This window comes from Pongo pygmaeus, chromosome 16 (genome assembly GCF_028885625.2).
Source record: "Pongo pygmaeus isolate AG05252 chromosome 16, NHGRI_mPonPyg2-v2.0_pri, whole genome shotgun sequence".
Classification (NCBI taxonomy): Eukaryota; Metazoa; Chordata; class Mammalia; order Primates; family Hominidae; genus Pongo; species Pongo pygmaeus.
In genome coordinates, this window is record NC_072389.2 from 30,232,547 (window position 1) to 30,251,904 (window position 19,358).

Below are 19,358 nucleotides of genomic sequence, written 5' to 3' on the forward strand. Positions count from 1 at the left end.
ACTCTCGACGACCCGATGTTGCCTCGCTCATAGCCCATGACCCCAACAGGATGCACTGACCTGTGCCGCTCAAAGCCAGGGGCCCCACCTTGGCAGAAGAGCTTACTGAAGGACACAGGGAAGAAGGAGGGCTCAGGAAGAGGCCGAAAAATTGCCCCACCCCTGGGGAAGTGGAGCACGGACACCAAGGCTGCAAGGGGAGCCTGGGCTGCCTCACGGAGGAGCACAGAGACAGGATCAGGCCCCCCAAGATGCCCTTCAGGTCTTGAAGTTCTCCAGCCCAAAATAAGTGTGGCCCTGCCAGGGATCTCGGGATCCCAGCCTCGTCTTCCAAAATTCTTACCCAGCTTGGGCTTCAGCATAATACTATTGAGCATGATTTTTAAGTCATCACCTTTCTTCAGGACAATATAAGCCCAACCCACGGCACACCCCTCCCTTCACATGCAAACAGCCGAACCTGGATGTGCTCACCCCAGCTCAGTGCAGGAGCTGAGGGTGCCAGGAAGGGCCTGAGCTTCAGCACACTTGGACCTGGGAACCTGACTGACTGACACTGGCCCAGGAACAGCAGGCCCAACGCAAATCTTCCTCCAGTCTCACCATCTAGGAGGACAAGAGGAGGATATGTGTCCAAAATGACCTCCATGTGGGGAAGGCAGTGGGGGGTGGGGGCTCACATTTGCTTGCCCTCCAAGGACAAATGTGATGTGATCCATGTGAATTACTGAGTTGTCATGGACGCGGGGCACCCTTGGCCCTCCCTGCCACCAAACTCTGGAGGAACAGGGCAGGCAGGTGACTGGGCTCAGGCAAAATGCCCAGGCTGCACTGTACTGCAGGCCCCGACAGCACCTCCACTGCCCAAGATGGCTCTCCCAGGGCCGCCCTGGCACCACTGGCCACAGGCCAAGGCCACCAGCCAGCTCACGGCCAACCAAGGTGGCTGGCCCAGATGCCACACGTGGTCAGGCTGCAGACCTGGCTATCACGTAGTCTGCCCCTGGGCATGGTGGGCACAAATCAAGACACCCTCTCCAAGTATGCACCGGAAATCACAGCCTGGGATGCAGGACCACATGCTTTCTCTGGTGGGTCACCATCCATGCTCTGCACACCTCTGGCACACAGAGCTAGGCCATACTTGGCCAATCCAGAATGACATGGTGCCCTCTGCTATGCTCAGGCCCAAGACCCTGCCACTGTGGATGTGATGCCATGGCTCAGAAGCAGCCTGAGCAACAAAATCCTGGGACAGATCTCTCGACAGTAGGCCTTCTCATCTCAGGGGGCCACCCTTCATAACACTTGACCTTGGAGATAGGGTGACCCCCAGTGGGATACGGGCTTTTCCTTGGCCCAAAGCCCACAAGTCCCAGGGCTGATCTGCAGCACCACCAGGCACCAGCCAGAGCTCCACCTAGACCCAACCCCAGGGAAACAATGCCACCCCCCCACCAGGCTCCAGGAGACCCACTGAGATGGCCCATTACTCAACAGGAAGAGTCACATTCAGGGCCATGGGCGGGGTGCGATCTTGAATCTACACAACCCAATCCCATGGGCCCATTCAGGCACCACACTCCAAGGACCAAGAGCTCCCCTGTTACCCCTGTGGCACCCTGTAGCCCCTCTGGCCCCCCTCATATGGCCTGGGCAGTTCTGGAGGCCTTACCGGATCACCACATCTCAGCTGCATGTTGCCCTGCATTGGGCAGAAGGAACACTTTCCTGCGTGGACCACCATCACCCCTGCAGGGCTTCAGGAAAGGGGTCCTCCTTGGGCTAGAGTCCCAAAAAAGCCACCCTCCAGGAGAACCCTTCCCTCCCAGGTGAAATTCAGGTCTGCTCCCTGAGAAAACCCTTGTGGCCCAAAGGCTGAACTTTGGGGACCCCACATGGTCTGGCTCATGACCAGTGGACCACAGCAGGATCCACTCACCTATGCCAGTCAATGCCAGGGGGATGTCCTGGGTGTCAGAGCTCACTGAAAGACACAAGGCGAGAACAGGAGCTCAGGAAGGAGCCACCAACATTCCCCATGCCAGGGAACTGGAGCACCAACACCAATCCCACACAGGGAGCCTGGGCTGCGTCACGAAGGAGCACAGAGACAGGTTGGGCCACTTCCAGATGCCCTTAAGAGCCTCCAGGTCTCTAGCCCAAAATACAGTGGCCTTGTTGGGGACCTCAGGATCCCATAATGCTCTTCCAAAATTCTCCCCTAGGTTAGGCCTCAGCGTAATCCTATTGAGCATGATTTTTAAGTCACCACCTCTCTTCAGGATAATATAAGGTTCTCATCATTGACCCAACCCAGGGAACCCCCTCCTTGCAAAAAAACTTCCAGTGGAACCCAGATGTGCTCAGCACAGCTCAGTGCAGGAGACTAGGGTGCCAGGATGGGCTGGGTCTTCAATGCACTGGGGGCTGAGCACCTGGCTGATGGACACTGACCCATGAAAAGTGGGCCTAATGGAAGTCTTCCTCCAGTCTCACCATCTAGGGTACAGATGGAGTACATGTGACCACCCTCCATGGGGAGAATGGGGTGCGTGCCAGCTCACACTTGCCCCCACCTCCATGGACACATGTGATGAGATCCATGTGAAATACTGACTTGTCACTGACGTAGGGCATCCCTGGCCCTCCCTGCCACTGAACCCAGGAAGGACAAGGCAGGCACATCACTGGGCTCAGGCAAAATGCCCAGGCTGTGCCATACTGCAGGCCCCTAGAGCACCTCCACTGCCCAAAACAGCTCTCCCGCATGACCCCAGGGCAGCCCTGGGAACACTGGGCACAGGCATGGGCTACCAGCCAGGTCACGGCCAACCAAGGTGGCTGGCCCAGATGCCACGTGGCACCGCAGACCTGCAGTGGCAAAGCCTGCCCCTGGGAGTGGTGGGGGCGGGTACAGGCACCCTCTCCAAGCCTGCACCATAAATCACATCCTGGGGCTGCAGGGCCACTTGCTTTCTCTGGTGGGTCCCCATTCATACTCCACCCACCTCTCAGACACAGAGCCAGCCACATATAGCCATTGGCAGCTACGTTGTGCCCTCTCCTTTGCTTGGTCCCAAGATCCCACCACCCTGGATGTGACAACATGGATCCTAAGCAGCCTAAGCAACAAATTCTCAGTACAGGTCCTTCAACAGTGGGCTTTCCCACCTCAGGAGGCCACCCTTCACGACACTCGACCTCAGAGAAAGGGTGACCCCAGCAGGATGTGGGCTGTCCCTTGGCCCAAAGCCCACGAGTCCCAGGGCTGACCTACATTACCACCAGGTACCGAACAGAGTTCCACCTTGACCAAACCCCAGGGAAACAACACCACCCCCCACCAGGCTCCAGGAGGAGGGTCGCATTCAGGGCCATGGGTGGTGCGGCATCCTTGAATCTCTGTGACTCAACCCCATGGGCCCATTCATGTACCACACTCTGGGGACCAAGAGCTCCCCTGTCACTCCTGTGGTGCCCTGTAGCCCCTCTGGGCCCCTTCATGTGGCGGGGAGGTCCTTGAGGCCTTACTGGAGCACCGAGTCTCAGCTGGGTGAAGGAGCCCTTTCCTGCCTGGACCACCATCATCCCAGTAGGGCTTCAGGCAAGGCATCCTCCTTGGGTCCGATTCCCAAAAAAGCCACCTTCCTGGAGAAGCCATCTCTCCCAGGTGGCAAATCAGGTTGGCTGCCTGATCCAAAGGCTGAACCTTGGGGATGCCACATGGCCTGGCTCATGGCCCATAATCCCAGAAGGATCCACTCACCTATGTTGGTCAATGCCAGGGAGCCCACCTGTGTGGAAGAGCTCACTGAAAGACACAAGGGGAGAACGGGGCTCAGGGAGTAGCCACCCACGTATCCTGCCCCCAGGGAAGTGGAGCACCAATACCAATCCCGAATAGGGAGCATGGGCTGCCTCAGGGAGGAGTGCAGAGACAGGGTTGGGCCCCCTCCAGATGCCCTTTAGGACCTCCAGGTCTCCAGCCCAAACTACAGTGGCCCTGTTGGGGACCTCAGGATCCCAGCATCCTCTTCCAAAATTCTCACCTAGGCTGGGCCTCAGAGTAATCCTATTGAGCATGATTTTTAAGTCATCACCTCTCTTCAAGACCATACAAGGTTCTCATCATTGACCCAACCCAGGGCACACTGCCTCCCTGGGCATGCATCTAGCAGGACCTGGATATGGTCACCACAGCTCAGTGCAGGAGACCAGGGCGTCAGGAAGGGTCAGAGCTTCAGCACACCGTGGGCTGAGCACCTGGTTGACGTACACTGGCCTGGGGTCTGTGGGCCCAACACAAGTCTTCCTCCAGGCTCACCATCTGGAGGGACAGGAGGACATGTGTCCAACCAGGCCCTCACATATCAATGCTGGGAAGGAGCTAAGTGATACTCATGCAATGGGATCCATGCTGAACACTGACCCAACATGGACACGGGGCACCCTTGGCCCTCCCTGCCTCCAAACCCTGGAAAGACAGGGCAAGCGGGTCACCTGGCTCAGGCAAGATGCCTGGGATGCACCCTACTGCATGCTGCAAGAGCACCTCCATGCCAGGGCTGGTTCCCCCGCACGACCCCATGGCCATACCAGGGACATGGGGCATGGGACAGGGCCACCAACCAGCTCCTGGCCAACCAAGGAGGGTGGCCCAGATGCCAAGAGCTGCTGCAACCTGGCAGTCCCAGAGCCTGTACCTGGGCATGGTGGGCACCAGACCTGGTGCCCTCTCCAAGCCGGGGGACTTCCAGGGCCACGTGCTTTCACTGGTGGGTCCCAATCCATACCCTGCACAACTCCGACACACAGAGCCGGGCCACACTCAGCCAATCAGGAACCACATGGTGTCCTCTCCTTTCCGTGGGCTCAAGACCCCACCACCCTAGAGGTGACCCCATGGCTCAGAAGCAGCCTGGACAGCAAATTCCCAGGACAGGTCCCTCAACAGTAGGCCTTCCCACTTCAGGAAGCCCCCCTTCCTGCCACTGGACCTCAAGGAAGGGTTGTCCCCAGCAGGATGGAAGCTTCCCCCTTGGCCCAAAGCCCACAAGTCCCAGGGCCAGCCTGCAGCACCACTGGGTGCCAGCCAGAGCTCAGCCTTGACCCAACCTCATTGAAAGAGTGCCATCCCTGACCAGGTTCAAGGAGGTGCCACTAAGATGGCCCATTGCTCAACAGGGTTGGTCCCATTGAACAAGGCCATGGGTTGGAGCATTCCTTGAATCTCCGCAGCCTGACTGTATGGGCCCAGTCACTCACCCCTCTCCAGGGAGGGAGAACTCCAGTGTGACCTCTAGGGTGCGCCACATTCCCCATGCCCCTCCTCCCCATATGGGCTGGGCAGTACTCCAGGCCTGACCTGTCCACCGAGTTTCAGCTGGGAGCTGCCCTACATTGGGGCTGAAGGAACCCCTTCCTACCTGGACCACTGTCACCTCTGCAGGGCTTCAGGAAAGGCGTACTCCATGGGTCAGATTCTGAAGGAAGTGGCCCTCCTGAGAAACCATCGCTCCCTGGTGCAGAGTAGGTTGGCAGCCTGAGAAAACCCTAGTGGCCCAAAGGCTGAATGTCAGGGATCCCATGCTGCAACACTCATGGCCCATGACCAAAACAGGATGCACTCACCTATGCCGCTTAAGGCTGGGGGCAGGGGGTGGGTACCGCTTTGGCAGAAGAGCTCACTGAAAGACACAGGAGAGAATGGGGGCTCAGGAAGGAGCCTCCAACGTGCCCCGTCTCCAGAGACCCAGAGCCTGGATACCAAGCCAGTACAGGGAGGCTGGGCTGCCTCATGGAGGAGTGCAGAGATAGAGTTGGGTCCACCAGATGCCCTTCAGGGCCTCAAGGTCTCCAGCCAAAACGCAGGGGCCCTGCAGGGGTCTTCCGGATCCCAGTGTCCTCTTCCAAAATTCTCACCTAGGCTGGGCCTCAGCGTAATCCTATTGAGCATGATTTTTAAGTCATCACCTCTCTTCAGGACAATATAAGGTTCTCATCATTGACCCAACCTAGGACAACCTCTCCCCACGCATGCATCCAGCAGGACCAGGATATGCTCACCACAGCTCAGTGCAGGAGACCAGGGTGCCAGGAAAGGCCTGAGCTTCAGCGCATCGGGGGCTGGGAACTGGCTGACAGACACTGGCCCAGGGCCATTGGGCCCAATGCAAGTCTTCCTCCAGGCTCACCATCTGGGGTTACAGGATGGTGTAACCCCATGTGTCCAAATAGGGCCTCACATCTCCATATGTAGAAGGCATAAGAGATACCCACACAATGAGTTCCATGTGGAACACTGACCCATCATGGATGCAGGGCACCCATGGCCCTCCCTGTCACCATACCCTGAAAAAACAGGGCAGTCTGCCTGCCCTGTGACCACCGGGCATGGGCCACAGCCACCAACCCACTCCCAGCCAACCAAGGAGGGTAGCCGGAAGCTACACACCATTGCAAACCTGGCAGTCACATAGCCTGCCCCTGGACATGGTGGGCACTGAAAATCACAGCCTGGGGACCCAGGCCACATGCTTTCACTGGTGGGACCCCATCCACATCCCACACACCTCCCAAACACAGAGCTGGGCTACACTCGGCCAATCAAGGGCCACATGGTATCTTCTCTTTTCCTTGGTCCCAAGACCCCATGACTCTGGAGGTGACCCTATGGCTCAGAAGAAGCCGAGGTGGCAAATTCTCAGTACAGGACCTCAGACAGTGGGCCTTCCCACCTCAGATTGCCACTGTTACTCTCACTCAAATTTGGAGACCAGGTTACCCCCAATAGGATGCAGGCTTCCCCCTCAGCCCAAAGCCCATGGATCCCAGGGCTGGACTGCAGCACCACCAGGCACATATCTCAGCCTTGACCCAACTCCACTGAAACTGCACCACCCCCTACCAGGCTCAATAGGTGCCACTGGGATGGCCAGTTGCTCAACAGGGTCGGCCCCATTCAGGGTCACAGGTGGGATGAGATCCTTGAACCTCTGCGACTCAACACTGTCAAGTCACAGATTCCCAAGGAAGCTGCCCTCCTGGAGAAACCATGCCTCCTTCATGGGAATTAGGGTCAGCTCCCTGAGGAAACCTTCATGGCCAGAAGTCTGACCCTCGGCAACCCCAAGCAGCCTGGCTCATGGATCATGACACCAGCAGGATCCACTCACCTATGCTGGTCAATGCCAAGAGGACCCCCTTGGCAGAAGAGCTCACTGAAAGACACAAAGGGAGAACCGGGGCTCAGGGAGGAGCCACCCACATGCCCCGCCCCCAAGGAACAGAAGCAACAACACCAAGCCCGCACAGGGAGCCTGGGCTGCTACACGGAGGAGCACAGAGAAAGAGTTGAGCCACCTCCAGATGCCCTTCAGGGCCTCCAGGTCTCCAACCCAAAATACAGTGGCCTTGCCAGAAATCTCGGGATCCCAACATCCCCTTCCAAATTTCTCACTTAGGGTGGGCCTCAGCGTAATCCTATTGAGCATGATTTTTAAGTCATCACCTCTCTTCAGGACAATATACGGTTCTCATCATTGACCCAACCCAGGGCACCCCCCTTCCCACTTATGCATCCAGTGGAACCCAGATGTGCTCACCACAGCTCAGTGCAGGAGACCAGGGCACCAGGAAGGGCTGGAGCTTCAGTGCACCAAGGGCTGAACACCTGGCTGATGGACACTGGCCCAGGAAAAGCGACAGAAGTCTCACCATCTGGGGGAACAGGTGGAGGACATGTGACCACCCTTCATGTGGAGAAGGGGGTGGCGGGTGCCATCTCATGTTTGCTTCCCCTCCATGGACACATGTGATGATATCCATGTGAAATACTGACTCATCACCTACGCCAGGCACACCTGGTCCTCACTACCACCGAACCCGGGAAGGGCAAGGCAGGCAGGTCACTGGGCTCAGGCAAAACGCCCAGGTTGTGCTGTACTGCAGGACCCAAGAGCACTTCCACTAGCCAAAACAGCTCCCCCTCAGCACCCTAGAGCTGTCCTGGGAACACTGGGCACAGGCCCAGGCCACCAGCCAGGTCATGGCCAACCAAGGAGGCTCGTCCAGATGCCATGTGCCACTGCAGACCTGACAGTGGCATAGCCTACCTCTGAGCCTGGTACTTGGGCATAAAGGCAACCTCTCCAAGTGTGCACCAGAAATCATAGCCTCAGCTGCAGGGCCACTTGCTTTCTCTGGTGGGTCCCCATTCATACTCCACATACCTCCCAGACATAGAGCCAGTCACACTTGGCCTATCTGCAGTGACATGGTGCCCTCTCCTTTGCTTGGTGCCAAGACCCTGCCACCCTGGAGGTGACACCATGGCTCCCAAGCAGCCTGAGCAACAAATTCCCAGTACAAGTGCCTCAATAGTGGGCCTTCCCAACTCAGGAGGCCACACTTCACGACACTCGACCATGGAGAAAGGGTGGCCCACAGCGGGATGCAGGCTGCCCCTTAGCCCAAAGCCCACAAGTCCCAGGGCTGACCTGCAGCACCATCAGGTACCAGCCAGAGCTCTGCCTCGACCCAACCCTAGGAAAACTACGCTGCCTCCCACCAGGCTCCAGGAGACCCACTGTGATGGCCCATTGATCAACAGGGATGGTTGCATTCAGGGCCATGGTGTGGTGCAATCCTTAAATCTCCGAGACCCAACCGAATGGGCCCATTCATGCACCACGCTCTGGGGACCAAGAGCTCCCCTGTTACCCCCATGGCACCTTGTAGCCCCTCTGGCCCCCCTCATGTGGCCTGGGCAGTTCTGGAGGCCTTACTGGAGCACTGAGTCTCAGCTGGGTGCTGCCCTGCATTAAGCAGAAGGAACTTTCCTGCCTGGACCATCATCACCCCGGCAGGGCTTCAGGGAAGGCATCCTCCTTGGGTCTGATTCCCAAAAAAGTCGCCCTCCAGAAGAATCCTTCCCTCCCAGGTGGAAATTCAGGTCTGCTCCCTGAGAAAACTATTGCCCAAAGACTGAATCTCTGGGACCCCCCATGAGCCACATAACCCATGACCCCAGCAGGATCCACTCACCTATGTCAGTCAATGCCAGGGGGACCTCCTGGATGGAAGATCTGAAAGGCACAAGGTGAGAACAGGGGCTCAGGAGGGAGCCACCGATGTTCCCAGCCCCTGGAGAACCATAGCACCAACACCAACCCCACACAGGGAGCCTGGGCTACCTCACAGAGGAGCGCAGAGACAGGTTGGGCCACCTCCAGATGCCCTTCAGAGCCTCTAGGTCTCCAGTTCAACATATAATGGCCCTGCAAGGGACCTTGGGATCCCAGCATCTGCTTCCAAAATTCTCACCTAGGCTGGGCCTCAGCGTAATCCTATTGAGCATGATTTTTAAGTCATCATCTCTCTTCAGGAAAATATCAGGTTCTCATCATTGACCCAACCCAGGGAACCCCCTCCCCACACAAACATCCAGTGCAACCCAGATGTGCTCACCACAGCTCAGTGCAGGAGACCAGGGTGCCAGGAAGGGTCAGAGTTTCAGCGCACCAGGGGCTGAGCACCTGGCTGACAGACATTGGCCTGGGGCCTGTGGGCCCAACACAAGACTTCCTCCAGGCTTACCATCTGGAGGGACAGGAAGAGTAAATGTGTCCAACCAGGGCCTCACACATCAATGTAGAGAAGGGGCTAAGGGATACTCATGTGATGGGATCCATGCTGTACACTGATCCCTCATGGACACTGGGCACCCTTGGCCCTCCCTGCCACCAAACCCTGGAAAGACAGGGCAAGCGTATCACCTGACTCGGGCAAGATGCCTGGGCAGCACCCTACTGCAGGCCCCAAGAGCACCTCCACTGCCCGGGCCTGCTACCACACACAACCCCAGGGCCATACTGGGGACACAGGGCACAGGACAGGGCCACCAACCAGCTCCTGGCCAACCAAGTATGCTGGCCCAGACGTCAAGAGCCACTGCAGACCTGGAAGTCCGAGAGATTTCATCTAGGTGTGGTGGGCGCTGGCCCTGGTGCCCTCTCCAAGCCTAGGGGCTTCTAGGATCACATGCTTTCTATGGTGGGTCTCAATCCATGCCCTGCCCAACTCTGACACACAGAGCTGGGTCACAGTCAGCCAATCAGGAACCACACGGTGTCTTTTCCTTTCTTGAGCTCAAGACCCTGCCACCCTGAGGTGACCCCAAGGCTCAGAAGCAGCCTGGGCAGCAAATTCCTAGAATAGGTCCCTCAGCAGCAAGCCTTGCCATCTCAGGAGGACACCCTTTTCACCACTGGACCTCAAGGAAGGCTTGTCCCCAGCAGGATCAGAGCTGCTCCCTTGGCCCAAAGTCCAAAAGTCCCAGGGCCTGCAGCACCACGAGGTGCCAGCCAGAGCTCAGCCTTGACCCATCCTCACTGAAACAGTACCATCCCCCAGCAGGTTCAAGGAGGTGCCACTAAGATGGCCCATTGCTCAACAGGGTTGGTCCCATTCAAGGCCATGGGTGTGGAGCATTCCTTGAATCTCCATAGCCTGACCATGTGGACCCAGTCACTCATCCCACTCCAGGGAGGGAGAACTCCAGTGTGACCTCCAGGGTGCACTGCATCCCCTGTGCCCCACTCCCCCATGTGCCCTCGGCAATACTTGAGGCCTGACCTGCCCACTGAGTTTCAGCTGGGAGCTGCCCTACATTGGGCTGAAGGAACCCTTTGCTGCCTGGACCACTGTCACCCCTGCAGGGCTTCAGGAAAGACATGTTCCTTGGGTCAGATTCCCAAGGAAGTGGCCCTCCTGAGAAACCATCATTCCTGGTGGGGAGTAGGTTGGCAGCCTGAGAAAACCCTAGTGGCCCGAAGGCTGAATGTTGGGGACCCCATGCTGCATCACTCATGGCCCATGACCAAAACAGAATGCACTCACCTATGCTGCTCAAGGCTGGGGGGGTCACTTGGGCAGAAGAGCTCACTGAAAGACACAGGGGAGAACAGGGGCTCAGAAAGGAGCCTCCAATATACCCCGTCACCAGGGACCCAGAGCCCGGATACCAAGCCAGCACAGGGAGCCTGGGCTGCCTCACAGAGGAGCGCAGAGACAGGGTTGGGCCCACCAGATGCCCTTCAGGGCCTCGAGGTCTCCAGCCCAAAATACAGCTGCTCTGTCAGGACCTCAGAATCCCAGCATCCTCTTCCAAAATTCTCACCTAGGCTGGGCCTCAGCGTAATCCTATTGAGCATGATTTTTAAGTCATCACCTTTCTTCAGGACAACATAAGGTTCTCATCACTGATCCAACCTAGGGCACCCTCCCACCCCCCGTGCATGGATCCAGCAGGACCCAGATGGGCTCACCAGAGCTCAGTGCAGGAGCCGAGGGCACCAGGAAGGTCCTGAGCTTCAGTGCACTGGGGGCTGGGCACCTAGCTGACTGACATTGGCCCAGGGATAGTGGGCCCAACACAAATTTTCCTCCGGGGTCACCATCTGGAGAGACAGGAGGAAGACATGTGTCCAAACTGACCTCCATGTGGGGAAGGGGGTCGGGGGTGCCAGCTCACCTTTGCTCGCCTTCCATGGACACATGTGATGAGTTCAATGTGAAATTCTGACTCGTTAAGTACGCGGTACACTGTTGGCCCTCCCTTCCACCGAACCCAGAAAGGAAAGGGCAGGTGGGTCACTGGGCTTGAGCAAAACGCCCAGGCTGCATCATATTGCAGGCCCCAAGAGCACCTCCACTGTCCAAAACGGCTCCCCTGCATGACCCCAGTGCTGCACTGGGACTGTTGGGCACAGACCTGGGCCACCAGCCAGGTCGCGGCCAACCAAGGAGGCTGGCCCAGATGTCACACCCTGCTGCAGACCTGGTAGTTGCATAGCCTGTCACTGGGCATGAAGGGCACGCGTCCAGGCAACCTCTCCAAGTGTGCAACAGAAATCACAGCCTGGTGCTGCAGGGACACGTACTTCCTCTGGTGGGTCCCCATCCATACTCTGTAAACCTCCTACACACAGAGACAGCCACATGGCCAATCAGGATACACTTGGTGCCCTCTGCTTTGCTTGGGCCCAAGACCCTGCCACCCTGGATGTGACCCCAAAGCTCAGAAGAAGCTTGAAAGACAAATTCCTGGGACATGACCCTCGACAGCAGGCCTTCCCACATCAGGAGGCAACTCTTCGAGATACTTGACATCGGAAAAAGGGTGACCCCCAGTGGGATGCAGGCTACCCCTTGGCCCAATGCCCATAAGTCCCAAGGCTGACCTGTAGAAGCCACCAGGTGCTGGCCAGAGCTCTGCCTTGACCCAACCCCAGGGAAACAATGCCACCCCCTCCCCTCCACCAGGCTCCAGGAGTCTAACTGGGATGGCCCATTGCTCAACAAGGATGGTCCTATTCAGGGCAATGGTGGTGCGTGATCCTTTAATCTCCACAATCCAACCCAAGAGGCCCATTTGTCCATGACACACCAAATACTGAGAGCGCCTATTGACCCCCGTGGCACCCAGAGTTCCTCTGTCCCCCTCATGTGACCTGGGAAATCCTCGAGGCCTGACCTGAGCATCGACTCTCAGCTATGAGCTGCCCTGCATGGGGTGGAAGGGACCCTTTCCTGCCTGGACCACCATCATGCCCACAGGGCTTCAGGGGTGTCCCCCTTGGATCCGATTCCCAAAATAGCCACCCTCCTGGAGAACCTATGCCTCCCCAGTGGTAATTCAGGTCGGTTCCCTGAGAAAACCCTCGTGGCCAGAAGGGGGACCCCTGGTGACCCCACATGGCCTGGCTCATGGCCCATGACCCCAGCAGGATCCACTCACCTATGCCTGTCATTTCCAGGGGGCCTGCCTGGGCAGAAGAGCTCACTGAAAGACATAAAGGGAGAACGGGGGCTCAGTAAAGAGCTACCAATATTCCCTGGCCTGGGGAACTGGAGCCCCAACACCAAGCCCACAAAAAGAGCCTGGGCTGCCTCACGGAGGAGCCCAGAGACAGGTTGGGCCACCTCCAGATGCCCTTCAGGGCTTCAAGGTCTCCAGCCCAAAATACAGGGTCTCTGCAGGGGACTTCAGGATCCCAGTGTCCTCCAAAATTCTCACCTAGGCTGGGCCTCAGCGTAATCCTATTGAGCATGATTTTTAAGTCATCACCTCTCCTCAGAACACTATAAGGTTCTCATCATTGACCCAACCCAAGGCACCCACCTCCCTGCACATGCATCCAGCAGGACCAGGATATGCTCACCACAGCTCAGTGCAGGAGACCAGGGTGCCAGGAAAGGCCTGAGCTTCAGCGCATTGGGGGCTGGGAACCTGGCTGACAGACAGTGGCTCAGGAAAAGCAGGCCCAATGGAAGTCTTCCTCAAGTCTCACCATCTGGGGGCACAGGTGGAGGATATGTGACCACCCTCCATGCGGAGAAGGGGGTGTTGGGTGCCAGCTCATGCTTGCTTTCCCTCCATGGACAAATGTGATGAGACCCATGCAAAATACTGACTTGTCACTAATGCAGGGCACCCTTGACCCTCCCTGCCACCAAACCCAGGAAGGACAAGGCAGTCAGGTCACTGGTCTCAGGTAAAACGCCCAGGCTGTGCCATACTTCAGGCCTGGAGAGCACCTCCACTGCCCAAAACAGCTGCCCCGTATGACGCCAGGGCTGCCCTGGGACCACTGGGCACAGGCTTGGGCCACCAGCCAGGTCATGGACAACCAAGGAGGCTAATCAATGCCAGGGTGCCCATCTGGGCAGAAAAGCTTACTGAAAGACACAAAGGGAGAACGGGGGCTCAGGAAAGAGCCACCAACTTGTTCTGTCCCCAGGGTACCAGAGCACCAACACCAAGGCTGGACAGGGAGCCTGGGGACCCTCATGCAGGAGCACAGAGACAGGGTTGGGCCTCCTCCAGATGCCCTTTCAGGGCCTCCAGGTCTCCAGCCCAAAATACCGTGGCTCTTCCAGGGATCACAGGATCCCAATGTCCTTTTCCAACATTCTCACCTAGGCTGGGCCTAAGTGTAATCGTATTGAGCATGATTTTTAAGTCATCACCTCTCTTCAGAAGAATATAAGGTTCTCATCACCAACCCAACCCAAGGCACCCCCCTCCCCATGCATGCATCCAGCGGGACCTGGTTGTGCTCACCAGAGCTCAGTGCAAGAGACCAGGGAACCAAGAAGGGTCCGAGCTTCAGTGCACTGGGAGCTGAGCACCTGGATGATGGACACAGGCCCGGGGCCTTCGGGCTCAACTCAAGTCTTTCTTCAGGGTCACCATCTGTAGGGACAGGAGGAGGACATGTGTCCAACCAGGGCCTCATGTATCAATGTAGGGAAGGTGGGTAGGGGATACCCTTGTAATGGGATCCTTACAGAACACTGACCCAACACGGATGCAGAGAACCCTTGGCCCTCCCTGCCACCAAACCCTGGAAAGACAGGGCAAGTGGGTTACTGGGCTGGGGCAAGAGGCCTGGGCTGTGCCCTACTGCAGGCCCCAAGAGCACCTCCACTGCCCAGGCCAGATCCCCCGAACAACCCCAGGGTCGCACCGGGACCATGGGGCACGGGCCATGGCAGCCAACCTGCTCAAGGTTGGTTGAGCCAAGGAGGGTGGTCCTGATGCCAGGAGCCACTCCAGACCTGGCAGTCACAGAGCCTGACCCTGGGCATGGTAGTGCCACCCTGGTGCCCACTCCAAGCACACACCAGAAGTCAAAGCCTGGGGGCCTACAGGGCCACATTCTTTCTCTGATGAGTCCCCATCCATGCCCTGCACACCTCCCACACACAGAGCCGGGCCACACTCAGCCAGTCGGAAACCACATGGTGTCCTCTCCTTTCCTTGGGCTGAAGACCCCGCCATCCTGGAGGTGACCCCATGGCTCAGAAGCAGCATAGGTGGCAAATTCCCAGGACAGGTCCCTTGACAGCAGGTCTGCCCACCTCAGGAGGCCACCCTTCCCGCCACTGGACCTCAAGGAAGGGATTACCCCAGTGGGACGGGAGTTGCCCCCTTGGCCTAAAGCCCATGAGCCCCAGGGCTGGCCTGCAGCACCATCAGGCACCAGCCAGCGCTCAGCTTTGACCCAACCGCATTGAAACAGTGCCACCCCCTACCAGGCTCAAGGAGGCACCACTAAAATGGCCCATTGCTCAACAGGGTTGGTCCCACTCAGGGCCATGGGTGGGTAGCATTCCTTGAATCTCCGCAACCTGACCGCGTGGACCCTATCACCCACCCCTCTTGGGGGAAGAACTCCAGCATGACTCCCAGGGCACCCCAAAGCCCCTGTGGCCCCCGTCATGAGGCCTGGGCAGTCCTCAAGCCTGTCCTGCCCACCTAGTTTCAGCTGGGAACTGCCCTACGTTAGGCTGAAGGAACTCTTTCCTGCCTGGACCACCATCACCCTGCAGAGCTTCAGGAAATGCGTGCTCCTAGGGTCAGATTCCCAAGGAAGTGACCCTCCTGGAGGAACCATCCCTCCTGGTGAGTAATCGATTGGCTCCCTGAGAAAACCCTAGTGGTCTGAAGGCTGACTCTCAACAACCCCATGCTGCCTCACTCATGGCCCATGACCCCAACAGGATGCACTGATCTATGCCGCTCAAAGCCAGGGGCCCCACCTGGGCAGAAGAGCTCACTGAAGGACACAGGGAAGAAGGAGCACTCAGGAAGGGGCACCAAATTGCCCTGTCCCTGGAGAAGCGGAGCACAGACACCAAGCCCGCAAGGGGAGCCTGGGCTGCCTCACGAAGGAGCACAGAGACAGGGTTGGGACCCCCCAAGATGCCCTTCAAGTTCTCAAGTTCTCCAGTGCAAAATAAGTGTGGCCTTGCTGGAGATCTTGGGATCCCTGCATCGTCTTCCCTAATTCTTACCTATCCTGGGCTTCAGTGTAATCCTATTGAGCATGATTTTTAAGTCATTACCTCTTTTCAGGACAATATAAGGTATTCATCATCAGCCCAACCCAGGGCGCACCCCCGCCCCATGCATACATCCAGCAGGACCCGGATGTGCTCACCCTGGCTCAGTGCAGGAGCCGAGCATGCCAGGAAAGGCCCAAGCTTCAGCGCACTTAGAGCTGGGCACCTGGCTGACTGACACTGGCCCAAGAACAGAGGGCCCAAGGCAAGTCTTCCTTCGGTCTCACCATCTGGGGGACAGCAGGATGATATGTGTCCAAACTGACCTCCATGTGGGGAAGGCAGTAGTGGGTGAGGGCTCACATTTGCTTGCCCTCCACGGACACATGTTATGAGATCCATGTGAAGTACTGACTTGTCACCAACGCGGGGCACCCTTGGCCCTCCCTGCCACCAAACCCTGAAGGAACAGGGCAGGTAGGTCACTGGGCTCAGGCAAAATGCATGGGTTGCGCCATACTGCAGGCCCTGAGTCTACCTCCACTGCCACAGATGGCTCCCCACACGACCCCAGGGCCCCCTGACACCAGTGGGCATGGGCCAGGGCCATGAGCCAGCTCATGGCCAACAAAGGTGGCTGGCCCAGATGCCACACACTGCTGCAGACCTGGCTATCGCATAGTCTGCCCCTGGGCATATTGGGCACACATCAAGATGCTGTCTCCAAGTGTGCATGGAAATCACAACCTAGAGCTGCAGGGCCATGTGCTTTCTCTGGTGGGTCACCATCCATGCTCTGCACACCTCACACACACAGAGCTGGGCCACACTTGCCCGATCCGGAGCAATATGGTGCCCTCCCCTTTGCTTGTTCCCCAGACCCCATCACCCTGGAGGTGACGCCATGGCTCAGAAGTAGCCTCAGCAATAAAATCCTAAGACAGATCCCTCAACAGCGAGCCTTCCCACTTCAGGAGGCCACCCTTTATGACACTTGACCTCGGAGATAGGATGACCCCCAGCGGGATGCAGGCTGCCCCTTGGTCAAAAGCCCAAGAGTCCCAGGGCTGACCTGCAGCACCACTAGGTGCCGGCCAGAGATCTACCTTAACCCAGTCACAGGGAAACAACTCCGCCCCCTACCAGTCTCCAAGACACCCACTGAGATGGCCCATTGCTAAACAGGGACAGTTGCATTCAGGGCCATAGGTGGGGCACTATCCTTGAATCTCCACAACCCAACACCATGGGTCCATTCACGCGCCACACTCTGGGGACCAAGAGGTCACCGTTAACCCCGTGGTGCCCCATAGCCCCTCTGGCCCCCCTGGCCCTCCTCATGTAGCCTGGGCAGTCCTCGAGGCTTTACCACAGCACTAAGTCTCAACTAGGCACTGTCCTATGTTAGGCAGAAGGAACCCTTTCCTGCCTGGACCACCATCACCCCTTCAGGGCTTCAGAGAAGGTGTCCTCCTTGGGTCCGATTCCAAAAAGCCTGCCTTCCAGGAGAACCTTTCCGTCTCAGGTGGAAATTCAGGTCAGCTCCCTGAGAAAACCCTTGTGGCCCAAAGGCTGATCCTTGGGGACCCCACATGGTCTGGCTCATGATCCATAACACGAGCAGGATCCACTCACCTATGCCAGTCAATGCCAAGCAGCCCTCCTAGGTGAAAGAGCTCACTGAAAGACAAAGGCAAGAACAGGGACTCAGGAAGGAGCCACCAACATTCCCTGCCCCCAGGGAACCGGAGCACCGACACCTAGCCCACACAGGGAACCTAGAGTGCAGAGACAGGTTGGGCCACCTCCAGATGCCCTTCAGAGCCTCCAGGTCTCAGGTACAAAATACAGTGGCCCTGTTGGGGAAATTGGGATCCCAGCATCCTTTTCCAAAATTCTCCCCTAGGCTGGGCCACAGCGTAATCCTATTGAGCATGATTTTTAAGTCATCACCTCTCTTTAGGACAATATACGGTTCTCATCATTGACGCAACCCAGGGCACCCCCCTTCCTGCACATGCATCCAGTGGAACCTGGATGTGCTCACCACAGCTCAGTGCAGGAGACCAGGGCACCAGGAAGGGCTGGAGCTTCACCGCACTGAAGGCTGAGCACCTGGCTGATGGACACTGGCCCAGGAAAAGTGAGCCCAAAAGAAGTCTCACCATCTAGGGGAACAGGTGGAGAACATGTGACCACCCTCCATGTGGAGAAGGGGGTGTTGAGTGCCAGCTCACGCTTGCTCCCCTTCCATGGACACATGTGATGAGATCCATGTGAAATACTGACTAATCACCTATGCAGATGTCTCTCCCTGTCACCGAACCCGGGAAGGACAAGGCAGGTAGGTCACTGGGCTCAGGAAAAACGCCCAGGGTATGCGGGACTGCAGGACCCAAGAGCACCTCCACTGGCCAAAACGGCTCCTCCGCATGACCCCAGGGCTGCCCTGGGACCACTGGGCACAGGTCCGGGCCACCAGCCAGGTCACAGCCAACCAAGGAGGCTGCCCCAGATGCCACACGCTACTGCAGACCTGACAGTGGCACAGCCTGCCCCTGGGCATAGTGGGCATCCGTACAGGCGCCCTCTCCATGCAGGTACTAGAAAAAATAGCCTGGGGTCTCAGGGTCACTTGTTTTCTCTGGTGGGTCCCCATCCATACTCCACATACCTCCCAGACACATAGCCAGTCACATGTAGCCAGTCCGGAGTCTCATGCTGCCCTATCCTTTGCTTGGTCCCAAGACCCCGCCACCCTGGAGGTGACATCATGGCTCCCATGCAGCCGGAGCAACAAATTCCCAGTACAGGTGCCTCAATAGCGGGCCTTCCCAACTCAGGAGGCCACCCTTCACAACACTCGGGTGACCCCCAGCAGGATCCAGGCTGTCCCTTGGCCCAAAGCCCATGAGTCCCAGGGCTGACCTGCAGCACCACCAGGTGCCAGCCAGAGCCAACCTTGGCCCAACCCCAGGGAAACAACTCCGCCCCCCAACCAGGCTCCAGAAGACCCACTGGGATGGCCCATTGCTCAACAGGGATGGTCACATTCAGGGCCATGGGTAGAGCAGGATCCTTGACTCTCTGCTACCCAACCCCATGGGCCCATTCACACACCACACTCCAGGAACCAACAGCTCCCTTGTTACCCCAGGGCACTCTGTAGCCCCTCTGGCCCCCCTCATGTGGCCCTGTTCTCATCATTGACCTAACCCAGGGAACCCCCTCCCTGCACAAACATCCAGTGGAACCCGAATGTGCTCACCACACCACAGTGCAGGAGAGCAGGGTGCCAGGAAGGGTCAGAGTTTCAGCCCACTGGGGGCTGAGCACCTGGCTGACAGACACTGGCCCTCAGCCTGCGGGTCCAACACAAGTCTTCCTCCAGGCTCACCATCTGGAGGGACAGGAGGAGGATGTGTGTGCAACCAGGGCCTCACACATCAATGCAGGGAAGGGGCTAAGGGATACCCATGTGATGGGATCCATGCAGAACACTGACC

General features: G+C 57.8%; 10 non-coding genes and 1 pseudogene across 10 annotated transcripts; all 11 read right to left on the reverse strand.

Moving 5' to 3' along the window:
* Positions 1–350: 350 nt before the first annotated feature.
* On the reverse strand, positions 351–423 carry LOC129014856 (small nucleolar RNA SNORD115; annotated as a pseudogene).
* Positions 424–2,231: 1,808 nt separating this feature from the next.
* Positions 2,232–2,313, reverse strand: LOC129014812 (small nucleolar RNA SNORD115). Its single transcript, XR_008494350.2, has one exon. It is a non-coding gene; the product is annotated as a small nucleolar RNA SNORD115 (small nucleolar RNA).
* Positions 2,314–4,059: 1,746 nt separating this feature from the next.
* Positions 4,060–4,141, reverse strand: LOC129014833 (small nucleolar RNA SNORD115). The gene has a single exon (XR_008494369.1). It is a non-coding gene; the product is annotated as a small nucleolar RNA SNORD115 (small nucleolar RNA).
* Positions 4,142–5,932: 1,791 nt separating this feature from the next.
* Positions 5,933–6,014, reverse strand: LOC129014791 (small nucleolar RNA SNORD115). The gene has a single exon (XR_008494327.1). It is a non-coding gene; the product is annotated as a small nucleolar RNA SNORD115 (small nucleolar RNA).
* A 1,455-nt stretch (positions 6,015–7,469) lies between these two features.
* On the reverse strand, positions 7,470–7,551 carry LOC129014803 (small nucleolar RNA SNORD115). Its single transcript, XR_008494341.1, has one exon. It is a non-coding gene; the product is annotated as a small nucleolar RNA SNORD115 (small nucleolar RNA).
* Positions 7,552–9,334: 1,783 nt separating this feature from the next.
* Positions 9,335–9,416, reverse strand: LOC129014810 (small nucleolar RNA SNORD115). The gene has a single exon (XR_008494347.1). It is a non-coding gene; the product is annotated as a small nucleolar RNA SNORD115 (small nucleolar RNA).
* Positions 9,417–11,189: 1,773 nt separating this feature from the next.
* On the reverse strand, positions 11,190–11,271 carry LOC129014819 (small nucleolar RNA SNORD115). Its single transcript, XR_008494356.2, has one exon. It is a non-coding gene; the product is annotated as a small nucleolar RNA SNORD115 (small nucleolar RNA).
* A 1,817-nt stretch (positions 11,272–13,088) lies between these two features.
* Positions 13,089–13,170, reverse strand: LOC129014823 (small nucleolar RNA SNORD115). Its single transcript, XR_008494360.1, has one exon. It is a non-coding gene; the product is annotated as a small nucleolar RNA SNORD115 (small nucleolar RNA).
* An 820-nt stretch (positions 13,171–13,990) lies between these two features.
* On the reverse strand, positions 13,991–14,072 carry LOC129014839 (small nucleolar RNA SNORD115). The gene has a single exon (XR_008494374.1). It is a non-coding gene; the product is annotated as a small nucleolar RNA SNORD115 (small nucleolar RNA).
* Positions 14,073–15,871: 1,799 nt separating this feature from the next.
* On the reverse strand, positions 15,872–15,953 carry LOC129014843 (small nucleolar RNA SNORD115). The gene has a single exon (XR_008494378.1). It is a non-coding gene; the product is annotated as a small nucleolar RNA SNORD115 (small nucleolar RNA).
* Positions 15,954–17,761: 1,808 nt separating this feature from the next.
* Positions 17,762–17,843, reverse strand: LOC129014837 (small nucleolar RNA SNORD115). The gene has a single exon (XR_008494372.1). It is a non-coding gene; the product is annotated as a small nucleolar RNA SNORD115 (small nucleolar RNA).
* Between the last annotated feature and the right edge of the window lie 1,515 nt (positions 17,844–19,358).